The 14,014-nt window shown below is 45.7% G+C and overlaps 1 protein-coding gene across 2 annotated transcripts in view; it reads right to left on the bottom strand.

The window, feature by feature from the left end:
- Positions 1–14,014, bottom strand: part of LOC115087471 (inactive dipeptidyl peptidase 10-like) — a 135,520-nt gene that overhangs the window by 69,363 nt on the left and 52,143 nt on the right. The window contains exons 4-6 of one of the 2 annotated variants that reach the window (XR_003855531.1): positions 3,353–3,467; positions 2,954–3,049; positions 223–1,734 (exon numbers count right to left, since the gene is read on the bottom strand). The gene's annotated coding sequence lies outside the window, so the exon portion shown is untranslated. Of the gene's footprint in view, positions 1–222; positions 1,735–2,953; positions 3,050–3,352; positions 3,468–14,014 lie in introns of those variants that run through there. The other variant, XM_029594695.1, reaches the window with a different exon arrangement.

Here is a 14,014-nt window from a genome sequence, read left to right as displayed (position 1 = left end):
TGGATCACAAAACATCAAGAACATCAGGACGGGATCACGGAACATCAGGAACATGGACATCAGGAACATCAGGGCTGGATTACAAACATCAGGAACATGGAAACATCCCAAATCACAGATGAAGGAGCTCCGATGAGGGACAAGACCAAGACATCAGGATGAGGAGACCAAGAACATCAGGATCAGGAACATGGAGAACACTGAACACGAAGCCATCTACACAAATGAAGACCACAGAGAACATGGACCAGCAGACGGAACATAAACGAAGTGCAAAGCTGATCCGAAGGCCTCGAGTGACTGAAGATGAGCCCTTATATAGGGCTGAACCAGGAAGTGAAGATCTGAAGACTTCCGGTGAGGCTGTGGGCTTTTCCCGCTTCTGGCCCTTTAAATAGCTTTGAAGAGGCATGCGCCAGCACCTAGGAAGGGCCAGGAAGAGAACACAGGACCATGGACAGCGGTGTTCTCCCTGCACGCAGATGTAGGAGCAGGCAGGCTTTGACGGTGGCACCAGGCCACGAAGACGACGTCACAGTAGCAGCGGCTTCCCCCTGCCGCTCAGGGAAGATATTGGCGGTGGCTCCATGCCGCAGGGGCAGAGTTTCGGCGGCAGCATAGGGCCACAGTGAAGATGGTGTTGGCGGCAGCCTGCCGCGGGTCTCGGCGGCGGCGGCAGTAGCGGCACTAGGCCACGCAGAGGAAGTCAGCAGCAGCGGCCTGGTCTGGGGGTGGGCCTAGGCCACAAAGATGTGTGCCGGCAGTCTGGGGTAAGTGGAGAGGCCTGCTTACGGGGGGTTAGCTCCACGAGCAGGATCGTAACACCTTCTTCAGTTAAGGCTCATCTCCATGCCTTTGCAATGTACAGGTGGCAGGAGCTCCAATCTCTTATCCATCATTTAGTATTTAAATTTATGAAAGATCTCTGGCATCTAAGCCTCTGGTCAATAAACCTCCAGTGCCTGGGGACCCTCAATATTGTCCTAGCCCAGCTCGTGAAACCTCCCTTCAAACCTCTCTAGTCAGTGGACTTGAAGTTTCTCACCTGGAAAGTCTATTTCTTGTCGCCATCACTTTGGTACCAAAAGTAAGTGCATTACAAACTCTGTTTCTTAATCACCATACCTGCAGTTTTTTCATAAGAGGTTTGTTCTACCAACTCACCCCAAATTCCTTCCAAAAGTGGCATCTGCATGTTACCTTAACCAAGCTATTGTGCTGCCAACTTTCTTTCTAAGACCGCATGCACACAAAAGAGAACAGGCTCTTCCTTGGACTGCAAAAGAACCCTAGCGTATTATTTGAGGAGGTCTCAATCTCACCATCAAGCTTCTCAACTGTTCATGCTCTTTGATCCCAATAGGTAGGAAAGGATAGTTAGAAAAAGAACTGTGTCTAATTGGCTAGCAGACTGTATTATGCACTATTACACTATGGGTAGTTTACAGATTACAGATTCTGTCACTCATCCAATGAGAGCCATGGCAACTTCAGGGCCACTTCCATTAAAGGCAGAGCAAAGCTGGAACTTGGTCATCAATTCACACCTTTACATCTCATTACTATCTAGACGACATGTCCCAAAGAACAGGCAACTTTGGCTGAGCAGGTCTGCACAGTCTGTTCACTTAGTAGTCCATTCTCCATCTGGTGGGGCCGGGTAGTCTTTTAAGTAATTGCTCTGCAATGCAATCCTCAGCTTGGGACTTTTCACTTGTTATAGCTGATTCATGCCTGCTTGTTGACAGAGAAAGCACATTTGTATACCTGTAAACAGGAGAATGCCACTTCATGTGTTATGGCTGTATACGGAGAATACTGTTTACAGAGAAACATAAAATATGATGGCAGAAAAAGATCATAAGGCCTATCTAGTCTGCCCATCCACACCAACTTTTCAGCTTCACAATCCCTCTCACTTCCTCAATGTTTATACCATGCTTTATTGAATTCAAATACTGTCCTTGACTCCACCACCCCCATGGGGAGACTGTTCCAGGCATCCACCACCCCGTCTGTGAAAAAATATTTTCTTAGATTACTTCTGAGTCTTCTTCCTTTCAACCTCATCTCATGACTCCTCGTTCTAGACTCCTTTCCATTGAAAGAGGCTCACCTCCTGTGTATGGAAACCTTGGAGGTTTTTAAATGTCTTTATCATACCTCCCTTATCCTGCCTTTCCTCAAGGGTATACATGTTTAAATCTTTAAGTCTGTCCCCATAAGCTTTAGAACAAAAATCATTTATCATTTTGATAGCCACCCTCTGGACCAACTCCATCCTGTTTATATCCTTTTGAAGGTGCGGTCTCCAGATTTGTACACAGTAGTCCAAGTGAGGTCTCACCAGGGACCTAAACAGGGGCAATATCACTTCCCTTTTTCTGCTGACTATTCCTCTCCCTGTGCACCGAAGCATCTTTCTGGCTTTTACCATCACCTTATCCACCTGTTTGGCCACCTTAATATCATCTGATATTATCACCCCCAAATCTGCTTTTCCACAGAGCAGGACTCACTACAGTTAATGTCTGCATGTAATTATGGTAGGCGATGGTAGAAAAAGACCAAGTGCCCCTTCCAGTCTTCGCATTCATTCCCATCAATGCTGCAAGAGCAAATCCCAGCTAGCAGCTGTAGAAGCTTGGCTGCTTGTAGGATATCGCTCCTTATTCAAGTCAGTTTTTCTTTTACTCGTTGGCTCTCTACCTTCCGAGGTATATGAGCGTATAGGATACAAGACTAACATCCTGCCACCCTGCCACCTCTGCCTCCCTGCGAGCATCTGATTGTAAGCATGTGTGTCTCTATGTATGTTTGTGTACATACCTCTGCTACGTACTAATGGTGTGCATGTGCATGTGGATTGTACATATAAGTTAGAGTAGGTGTGTTTTTACATGCGTATTATAGCAGCGTGCATATACGGGGGCAGTCTATGGGCTATACTCACTGCTGATCCAACACAGGTGAGAGTTATGAGGCTTGAATTCGTTCTTCTCTAGGTCATCCAGAGTAAGCGGGGAGCCAAGAGACAGCATGGAATCTTCTGGAAATAGGAAAATGGAATCGTGGGCACCTGTGTTCTCAACTATATGTTATTTTGCATTTCCATGTCTATATGACATGCATTGCAGATTTTTATTTTCCTACAGAAGGAAATAACCAACGGAGAGAAAAGACACAGGGAAAAGAGGAGGAGATGGAGTGAGACATATAGCAAGAGAGGACAGGGGAGGGGAGGGAAAGAATAGAGACAGAGAAGCGAGAAGTTAGAGGGAATGGCACATGAGGGAGACGGGAGAAAGCTTGGTGAGAGACAGACCCCAGAAGTGTAAATGTGAATGCTTACCTGGCGTGAGGAGGATGATAGACACAGTAACCATAGCAAGAACAATAGTGATAACCAGGACTGCAATCCCAATCCCCTTCCAATTCCGAGGAGGCTGATCAGAGATCCCCAAGTCCTAGCAAATAGGAAAATAAGCAGAATCAAAAGGAAACATCAAACCTACAGGCTACAGAAGTTGAAACTGGTTGATTATTCAAACAGCTTGAATTTTACAGCATTCTTATTATTACAGCGAACGGGACAGAGTATAGCAGAGCATGCTGCAGGGCAGAACTGAGGTCCATTGGCAGAGGGGTGTGTGTGTGTGTGTGTGTGTGTGTAGGAGAGGTCTCTGTAGTGGAATAACAGCAGGTGCTGCTAGGCAGACTAGAGGTGCATTGGAAGAGCTGTTTATAGTGGTTTGAGTAGACTGCCCAGCTGGGATAAGGCTTGCTGGAAGGGAAAAAAAACATCTATAGTACAGAGATTAGGCAGAAAGACAGAGCCCCTCTAGGCTTTGAAACTTGTGAAGACCTTCTGGGGTCTGTCTCTCACCAAGCTTTCTCCCTTCTCCCTCATGTGCCATTCCCTCTAACTTCTCGCTTCACTGTCTCTGTTCTTTCCCTCCCCTCCCCTGTCCTCTCTTGCTATATGTCTCACTCCATCTTTTCTCTCCCTTGGTTATAGCAAAGGGTGTTGTTTATTTAGTTAGTTAGTTAGTTTTATATACCAATATTCTGATCCAAAACATACCAATTCACAAGCTCAATATTTATTTATTTATTTATTTTAAATCTTTTCTATACCGTCGTTTGGAGGATACCGTCACAACGGTTTACATCAAGGCACATAAAATTAATGATACTGTGATTTGAACATTTACAAGGGTGCCATAAGTTTCGGTAACATAGTTAGTGATCAATAATGTTAAATGTACCTACTTGGTACATAAATACATTAAATAGTAAAAAAGTACATAAAAATCTAAAACAACTACATAAAAGAAAGGTAAATAATAAAATCAATGCATTAAAATTAAAACAAAATCAAATATATCCAAAACAAAAGGCTTCTCTTTGCTCTTCAATCCAGAAATATAAGAAACAATGCTTATGCACCGAACGCCTGGTTTTCAGGTTACAGGGTAGGGATAGGGGGATGGAGTAACAAGGGCTGCTGCAGACAACTCCAGCAAAGTGCCGAACACAGGCCAAAAAATGCAGAACTGGAGAATATCCCTAAGCTATTTCTCATTGCTGGAAGGCGAGATGCCTACTTCTGTGTACTCAGCACAGCCACTGCCAGTGTGACAAGAAAAATGCAGACATTAGGATTTAGCTTTGAAATCAACGAATCATTTGTGAAATTACAGCAGGAATCCACAATATTGACAGCTGAGCATCTTCCAAAGTAGCTAACAAGTTAATAAAATGTCTCTCAAGACTGCAGGGAGAGAGAGAGAGAGAGAGAGAGAGTAAGAGAGTGACTCTCACTGATTGATTACAAGACTACCATTCCCTGAGTAGAAAGCTTTTAAACTAATTGCTTTTTCCCTCTTCTCCTCCCTCCCCCATGCACCCCTTCTGGCATATACCTGATCTTCTCAGACTGCCCAGCTGGGATAAGGCTTGCTGGAAGGGAAAAAAAAAACATCCATAGTACAGAGATTAGGCAGAAAGACAGAGCCCCTCTAGGCTTTGAAACTTGTGAAGGCCTTCAGGTGGCTTATTCCCTGTATTAACTCTCACAGTATGTAACAGATATGGGCCGATGCTATACCATGCGCTGGCTGCAGCGCATGGTTAACCTGCAATTGGTGGCGTGTTTTGGATGCACATCCATATCCCCTGATGCAAAATGGGGGTTAGCACGTCCAAAACGCGCTTCCTATCGCACACGTAGGTAACAGCCTCATCAACATGCAAATGCATGTTGATGAGGCTTTTATCGATTCTCCCACCATGCAAAAAAAAAAAAAAAAATGTTCGCCAGAGGCACACATTTTTACTCTCAAAAATTAACACCAGCTCTGAAGCTGACGTTAAGTCTTGAAGAACTCAAAAAGTATACAGAAAAGCAGAAAATACTGTGGTGATATGGTGGTGATATTAAGTCAGAGGAACTAAAAAAAAAATAGAAATATCCCCTCCCCCCAAAAAAGTGCCTGCGGTCAGGTTGGAAAAGGGCTGCTCAATTAACAAGTGTCCATTTTCCTAACCCATGGCTATGCACAGGTTAGGAAAACGGACACTCTAAAATTGAGTGTCCTTTTTCCTAAGTGGCTGATGACTACCTCTCCCGGGTGCCCGCTGCCGAGGAGGCACTAGGGGGCGTGCAATTTCCCCTAGCACCTCCTTTTTTTTTTATATTTGTCTTTATTGTATTTTCAACAAACATTAATATTAAACCATGTTTACACACAGGTAACTTAGCAACAATGGAACTCCGCTTCCCCACCCCCACCCCCATCCCCATCTCCCATCCCTCCCCTTCCCCTCCCTTATCACTCAAGAGGAAAGTTAACGGTTGTTAGAGTGTTAACAAGCGCATTCAGTTTAAAAACATTACCCTAGTATGTCCATTTCCTGTTACGAGCATCAGACATGACAGGAAAACTATCAAGCAGATTCTACATATTTGCCCTGTAGGGCTATTGGGAGATGGTTAATAAAGGGACCCCAGATTTTTGAGAAGGTCGCTTTCTTTCGATGTTTGGAAAGAATCCATGTTCGATGATCAAGGTTCAGGAGGGTCAACATTTCAGCGTGCCAGAAGTCCATCGTCGGAGATTCTTGTTGAATCCATTTGGATAATATGCATTTCCTGGCTATGCCTATGGCTTTGATCGCAAACAAATAATTCCGGCGAGTCCAGCTCATATCCTCATCTGCAATACCTAGTATAGCTACAGAGGCTGTCTTTGGGAGAGGGCACCCCAAGATCCCTGTCAGATAGCCCAGAGCCGAATTCTAAAATCCTTGTATTGGGGGGGGGCATTCCCACATCCCATGGCCTAGCAAAGCCTGGGCCTCTGGGCACTTGAAACATTTTGGGGAAGAGATAATTCGCATCCGAAAGGTTCTGAGAGGTGAGATAGTAATTCTATGTATTACCCTTAGGTATTGTTCCCTCATGCCAACCGAAGGTATAGCTTTACAAAAGATAGTTAAAGCCTCTAGTAAGTCCTCTTCATCTTTGTCAGAACCCAATTCCTGATTCCAGAGCTCAGCCAAGACCCTCAGTACTCCATAAGGAACCAATGCCTGTAACAATTTGTATATATTGGCCAGGGACTGTTTCCTGCCTCGGAACAAGGCCAATAGTCTCTAAAAGGGACTTGAACTGTAGGTGGAGGTGTTTGTTCCAAAATGCTTGGCGATAAAGCTTGCAATTTGAAAGTAACAGAGAATGTTATTTGGACGAAACCCAAATAAGTCCTGACATTTAGAGAAGGGGTATATCTTTTGGGTCTATGGATCAATGAAATACGAAAAAGTAGAAGGACCCTGTTGTGTAACGTTGGAGTAAAACTTCCCTTCTTGGCCTGGGATAAATTTGGGATTTCCACATAAGGGCATTAATAATGACATCTTCCAAGGGAGCGACATCCTCTTACGAGTAGCACACCAGCCAAACCGGGCATATCTCACCAGGATATTTGTATTCAGATGTGCAGGGAGATCAGTCGGACCCGCATGTACTACAAAACGTAAGTCTAAGGGTTTTGCTAATTGGCGATCCAGCTGCATATCCGAATAGCGATTACTGCCGAAAATCCAGTCTCCGACTGACCAGAGTGCACCAAAGTTGTATCTTTGGGAAACCCCACTCCCTCGCATTCACAGGAATCCTTAGTTTCCGAAGTGCTATTCTCGCCCTACGAGTTTTCCACAGGAAAGAGGTACTCAGTCTGTTTAGGTTACGTAGATCGGAGGGGTAATAGCAAGAGGTAGCATTTGTAATACATAATGAAATTTTGGAAGGAGAGACATCTTAAAGAGCGCTATACATCCCATTAAAGAAAGAGGAAGGACCATCCATCCCACACTCAATTTTTGGATATATTCTATAATAGGTGGGATATTCAGTGCATACCATTGAGCAGTGTCCCTTTGGAGATAAATTCCCAAATATTTCATCGAATTATTTACCCAGCGTAGAGGGAGTTCTGGCCAGATTGCTTGTAAGTGACCTAATATGTCTAATACTTCAGACTTATCTAAGTTTAATTTGAGGCCTGAAAAGGAGCCAAAGGTTTCAAATAGACCCAGAATGCTTGGTAGAAGAGTGCGTGCTTGAGGGACAAAGAGCAGGATGTCATCAGTGAACAAAAATGTGTTCGGTAAGATGGTACTATTGTGGGTAGTGGCAGTATTCAAGAACCTTTGAAGAGCATGCACTAGGGGTTCCAGAGATAAAATAAATAATAGTGGTGACATTGGACATCCCTGGCGAGTGCATCTTGTTAAAAGGAGAGGGGTTGACAAACAATCATTCGCCATGACCCTTCCACCCGGGGTTAGAGTAGAGAACCTGGATAGCCTGAAGATAGAAACCTGAGAAACCCATCTTGTCCAGGACATGCATAAGAAAGGACCAGGAGACTCTGTCGAACGCCTTCTCTGCAACGAAGCCCACCAGAATGGGGTCCACAAATTTGTGATAGTGACAGAGATGTAGCAACTGGGCGAGATGTTATATATTATGTTTTTCATATTCCCTCCATTTGGAAATCAGAAATTATCTAAAGTCTTTGTCTTGGACTAGCCACAATGGCAGTTTCCAATTTGCTGGGTTTCAGAAAATTCCAGGCCTCTTCAGGACACAGGACACCGGGCAGTGATCCGAAACTACCAAGGGTTCTATACCTGAGCTCTGGAGTTGTGTAAACAAAGAATCAGCTGTTAAAATATAGTCAAGCCGAGCTTTTGAGATTGCAACTCATGCATTATGGGTAAAATCCTTACTTCCCGGATTTAACACTCGCCATGAGTCTAATAACTGCAAGGAGTCACATAGGAAGAGAATGCCTTTGTTCGGACCCAAAGATCTCCCGGGAGCTTGGGAGGAGCAATCTAAGACAGGGTCTGCCACAGAGTTAAAATCGCCTCCTACCACAATTGGCGCTTGGTTAAGAGACATTATCTGGGACACAATCTCTGAGAAAAACCTATGGTCATATTAATTGGGTCCGAATATAGAGGTCAAAATGGTTAATTTCCCGAATAGAAGGCCTTCTATGATAATATAGCGGCCCCTGAGATCAGCGATAGCCCATTGCTGCTGAAAAGAGACAGATTTAGCTATGGGTTCATATTGACAAGTGAGTAAAGCAGTGACCTACATACTTTCTATGTAACACTGTTGCACTACAGGACCCAGTACTAGACACAAAACTATAAACAAGTCCTATGACAGTAAACCACAAAATAGCCATTCTTACTTGGTACAGGAACCTTAGTAAGACATGGATCAGTGCATCTCTGCTATTCCCTCTTGGAGATCGCCTGGTATCCCCCCCCCCCCTCTCAACATCCCCCCTCCCCCTTCCCCCTCCTCCCCCAGTATAATCCCTAGTGCCAGAGGGCAAAAATCCCTCCATTGGAGATCAGCTTAGAGCACGTGGGTGCCTTCCCTCCTCCATTGATGTTCCCCGCCATGAGACCTTAGTCCTTTGGTTAGTGTATGAGTCCTTAAACCTGTAGTCTTGAAGTGAAAGTAAATCCGCGACATCACCATTAGATAGTAGAGTCCACTTACAAGGCTATGGAAGATAACATTGTAAATAACTCACATCCACCCATCATGGTGTGCTTTCCTGAAGGAATTCTTCAGCTGCTTTCAGTGTTTTGAAAAATGTTATCCTATTCTCGATCCAAATTTTTAATCTTGCTGGGTATAGTAGCGCGAAACGCAGTTTGCGGTTTACCAGATTGGTACAGATGGTTGAAAATGCACGCCGGAGCTGTGAGACTTTAGTGGAAAAGTCCTGGGATATCAGCAGGTGCTTCCCTTCATGTTGAAGCTCCTTTTTTTTTTTTTGTGGGATGCCTGCAGAAGTCTCACCTTATGTGCATAGTTCAGTAATTTTGCCACCACAACTCTCGGCGATTTTCTATCTACTGCTACAGCTCCGACACGATGGGCCCGTTCAATTTTCAGGTGCTCCACTAATTTTGGTAGGCCAAGTTCCGTCGGGAGCCAGGTTTCAATCAAATTAGATAAATTTGCCTCGACGATCTGCTCAGCAAACCCCATGAACCGCAAGTTTGACCGCCTTGATCTGTTCTCCAAGTCTTCTATTTTTGAGTCTTGGGCCGCCACAGATTTTTCCAAATTCGCCATTTTGACTTGCAGGGCTAAGGTGTCGTCCTCCATGATGCTCACCCGGCTGTCAACTATGTCCATGCCATGAATTGTAGTCAGCAAGCGAGTTCTTAACTTCAGCAAGTTGCGACGAAATTTCGTCGAAGCAGGAGTTTAGTGCTGCCACGACAGTGGTAGTAATCGTCGCTACCGCTGAGTCATTTCAGGCCCCATCTTGTACTGCTGGTGCTGTGGCGGCCATTTTAGAGTCGGGTTTGCACAGCTTGTCTTTTTCTTTTCTGGTGGGGCAAGTAGACATACCGTCCCTTAAAAAAGTAGACATACCGTCCCTTAAAAAAGTGGTTATCGCCCAAGTGTCTTGCTGTGATATTGATGTTTGAGAGTAAAAATAATCTTAAATGCTTGCTGTTGGAGGCGTTTTCAGAGGGAAGGCACCCGGAGCACGAGGAAAACACGTCCTTTCTGCTCATTGCATCATATGATCTCCTAGCGCCTCCTTTTTACCATGGCAGCCCATTTGCATGTAGCATTGGGCACCCCGGAGAGGTGGATCAGCACATGGGCGCTCAATCATGCACACCTATATTGCATCAGCTCGATAGTAAATGACGGAAGATAAAACCCAAATGGTCCATCCAGTCTGCACAGCAAGTAGTTTAGGGTTGCAAATACCACTTCGTGCACGTTACTCCCATGCCGAAAGGTTACACCTAAAGTTAGCACAGGTCACAATGAAACATAGAAACACGACGGCAGAAAACGGCCCTATGGCCTATCCAATCTGCCCCATTTCTTCATTTCCATCCTTTAGCTATTAAGGATTTTCTGTGTTTACCCCATGTCCTTCTGAATTCTGTTACCATTCTCATCCTCACCCCCCCCCCCCCCCCTCCTTCCGGGAGGATGTTCCCTGCATCCATCGCCCTTTCCGTGAAGAAACAACTCCTGATATTGTTCCTGAGTCTTCCCCCTTGGATTTTCATGACATCACCCCTGGTTTTACAGCTTCCTTTCCATCGAAAAGATTTCGTTCTCGTACATCATTTATATCTTTAAGATATAAAAGTCTGCTTCATATCTTCCCCATCTGTCCTCTCCTCCAGGGAATACATATTTAGGTCTTCCAGTCTCATAAGTCTTTCTCTGAAGACCCCACACCATTTTGGTCGCCCTTCTCTGGACCGCCTCCATCCTGTCTCTATCTCCTTTGAGATACGGGCTCCAGAATGGAACACAGTACTCCAGGTGAGGCCTCACCAAGGACCTGCATATATTTATTTATTTATTTGTTTATTTTCACATATTCCACAATTTCCATAGGTTGATGTTCAATGCAGATAACAGAAAAACAAATACAATATACATAAAGGGCCGGATTTTAAAAAGCCTATGCGCATAGGTGGGGTTACGCGTGCCGGGCCTATTTTAGAAAGGCCCGGCGACGCGTGTAAAGCCCCGGGACGTGCCTATGTCCCGGGGCTTCGAAAAAGGGGCAGGGAGGGGGCAGGGTGGGGTCAGAGGCTCCTGGCACAGCGGCCATTTGCCCAAAGGCAGGCGCAACAGGTAAGATAAAGGTCGGAGAGGGGTCTAGGTGAGGGCTAGGGGACGGGAGGGTTAGGGGAAGGGGAAGGGAGGTTAGGTTAGGGGGTTGGAAAGTTCCTTCCCAGGCCACTCCGGTGTGCGCATGTTATAAAATCGGGGGTTGGCATTCGCAAGGGGGTGCACAATTGTGCAACTTGCGCGCCGATGCCAGTGGCTTTCACCTGTTCCCTCCCAGGCCGCTCCGATTTCCACATGGATGCCCAATTTTATAACATGCGTGCACAGGTGTGCACGCATGTTATAAAATCGGGGGTTGGCGCATGCAAGGGGGTGCACAATTGTGCAACTTGCGTGCGCCGATGCCTGTGGTCTTCACCTGTTCCCTATAAAGCCTGGGAGGGAACAGGTGAAGGCCACAGGCATCGGCGCACGCAAGTTGCACAATTGTGCACCCCCTTGCACGCGCCAACCCCCGATTTTATAACATGCGCACACTTGTGCACGCATGTTATAAAATTGGGCATCCATGTGCATGCGCCAGGTAGCATGCGCACATGGACGCGCATGCGCAACTTTATAAAATCTACCCCAAAGTGTACAAGGGCATTATCACCTCCTTTTTTTTGCCGGTTATGCCTCTATGTAGCCCAGTATCCCTTTGGCCTTAGCCACTGCCTTGTCACTTTGCTTCACTACTTTCAGATCCTCAAACACTATTGCCCCAAGGTCTCTCTCCCGTTCTGTGCATATCAGTTTTTCGCCCCCTCCCCCGCCCCGCCCATCACATACAACTCCTTTGAATTTTTTCACCCCAGATGCATGACTCTGCATTTTCTTGGCATTGAATCCCAGCTGCCAAACCTTTGACCGCTCTTTTGAGTTTTCTTAGATTACTTCTCATTCTCTCTACTCCTTCAGGGGTGTCCACTCTGTTTTGGATCTTAGTCTCATCCATAAAAGACAAGCCCTTACCTTCTAACCCCTCTGCAATGTGGCTCACAAAGATACCGATCAGAAACCGGTCCTCGAAGCACTCCACTTATCTCATTAGAGTAAGTGCCATCTACCACAACAGGCTGTGGTCTGTTAGTCAGTCAGTTTAATCCATTGCACCACCTCGGGATCCACACCCAGCTTTCCCATTTTATGCATGAGCCTCCTCCTGTGCCGGAGCATTTGTGGAAGAAACTCAAACTAAGACTTCCTACAGCACCTCCTGCTGGGAGAAGCTGGGACCGCAGGCTCTGTGAATTCTAGTGTGGGCCTGTGCTGGTGTGGTTGTGAGTCTTTGTGTTCCTGTTTGTGTGTAGGTGGATAAATGTGCAGGGCTCATGGAAACGGTTGTAACAGGATCATTTTCTCTGAATGGAGATTGATCCCTTGGGAGCTGTTTGTGGCTGCTCAGGCTAATGGACTCATTATCGAAATGCTGTCAAAGGCAGTGGAACTTTCTAATCACCATTAGACAAGCTTCGATGCTCTCCCTCCCCTGATCCCCCCCCCCCCCTCCTTTTACCCTCTGCTCTCTTCATTCCATTTCCTTCCCTGGCACTGTACATCTGCATGTTTCTCTCTGCCCTGCATCTAACCTCCCTTCTGCCTGGGCATCCCTTGATTCCTATGCACTTGTCTTGGTGCTAGGGATTATCCTCTGTGTGACCCCCTCCTATCCCAGCATGCTGTTAGGGGCCCTCTTCTGCTTTACCCCATACAGACCTGAAACTGCAGCTTTTTGTTAGGAGGCCTTCTTTCCACTGATTCAAGACACCCGTGACTCAGCATGCTGTTAGAATGCCTTCTAATTAATCTCTGACCCGGGTTACAGGACTCTACTTTGTGTGACTTATATCCCAACTTGGTTTTAGGGGGCATGCCCTGCCTAGAGTGGAGTCTATTGTTCTTCTAAGAAGATCGTTTTGGTTCTCTCCTTTTGCATTTTACTTACTCTCTCCCTGTAAGAGGAGGAGACTTCACAATAGTCAGCTATCAACGGTATATCATTATAGGAGGGGCAGGTAATAACTAGAGGTGAGGTTTTGGTGGTGGTTTAGGGTACGAACAGCACAGTTTTGGTGGTGGTTTAGGGTACGAACAGCACAGTACACCTCAGTGAAGATTTGAAGTCATTTGGAGTGAGGAAAGTCTCACAAAGATGAGATTTCTACAATAGTTCTCTCGCCCTAGCTTGATAGTACCCTGCTATAGAGTCCATCAAGCTAGGGTGAGAGAACATTGCATGGTGTGATAGTGCCCCTCATTTTCATTAATCCCACCCAAACCCCTCCCCAATCCCACCCCTTCAAAAAATTTGCATTCACGCCATGCGATATCATAACTGTTGCATGCATTATTGCATGCGTTAATGCTTTATCGCATGCGTTAACGCCATAACACATTTTGATGAATGATCCTATATATTTGTCATCCCCTCTCTCCAGTCGGCGTGCCTAGGTGGCTCAAGGCACTCTCCCCGACTCTCGGGCTGGAGGGGTTGCACCCTCAGCACTGCTCACTGACTGTCAGAATCCCCTATAGTAGCAGCAGTGGTGCTGAATAGCGATGTGCATCGGCTTTGCATGATTGCGGAAAACAGGATGAACGAGGCCGTTTTTGGTTCATTCCTAATGGAACAAACTGAAAATAACCTCTCACAAAAATACCCAAAAATGTTCAGGTATTTTTGTTTCGTATTAAAATATTTTTTTTAAAAATGGGCTTCCCCGAGGTTCTCCATTGCCCCTTCCATCCCCCAAGACATTTCTGTGCCTTGGCATGCTTAGTCGGGCCTCTCCGACATCCGTCCCACCCCTTTAA

Source organism: Rhinatrema bivittatum, chromosome 3 (genome assembly GCF_901001135.1).
Source record: "Rhinatrema bivittatum chromosome 3, aRhiBiv1.1, whole genome shotgun sequence".
Taxonomy (NCBI): Eukaryota; Metazoa; Chordata; class Amphibia; order Gymnophiona; family Rhinatrematidae; genus Rhinatrema; species Rhinatrema bivittatum.
The sequence above is the reverse complement of the archived record's forward strand: the minus strand, read 5'-3'. Positions and strand labels throughout refer to the sequence as shown.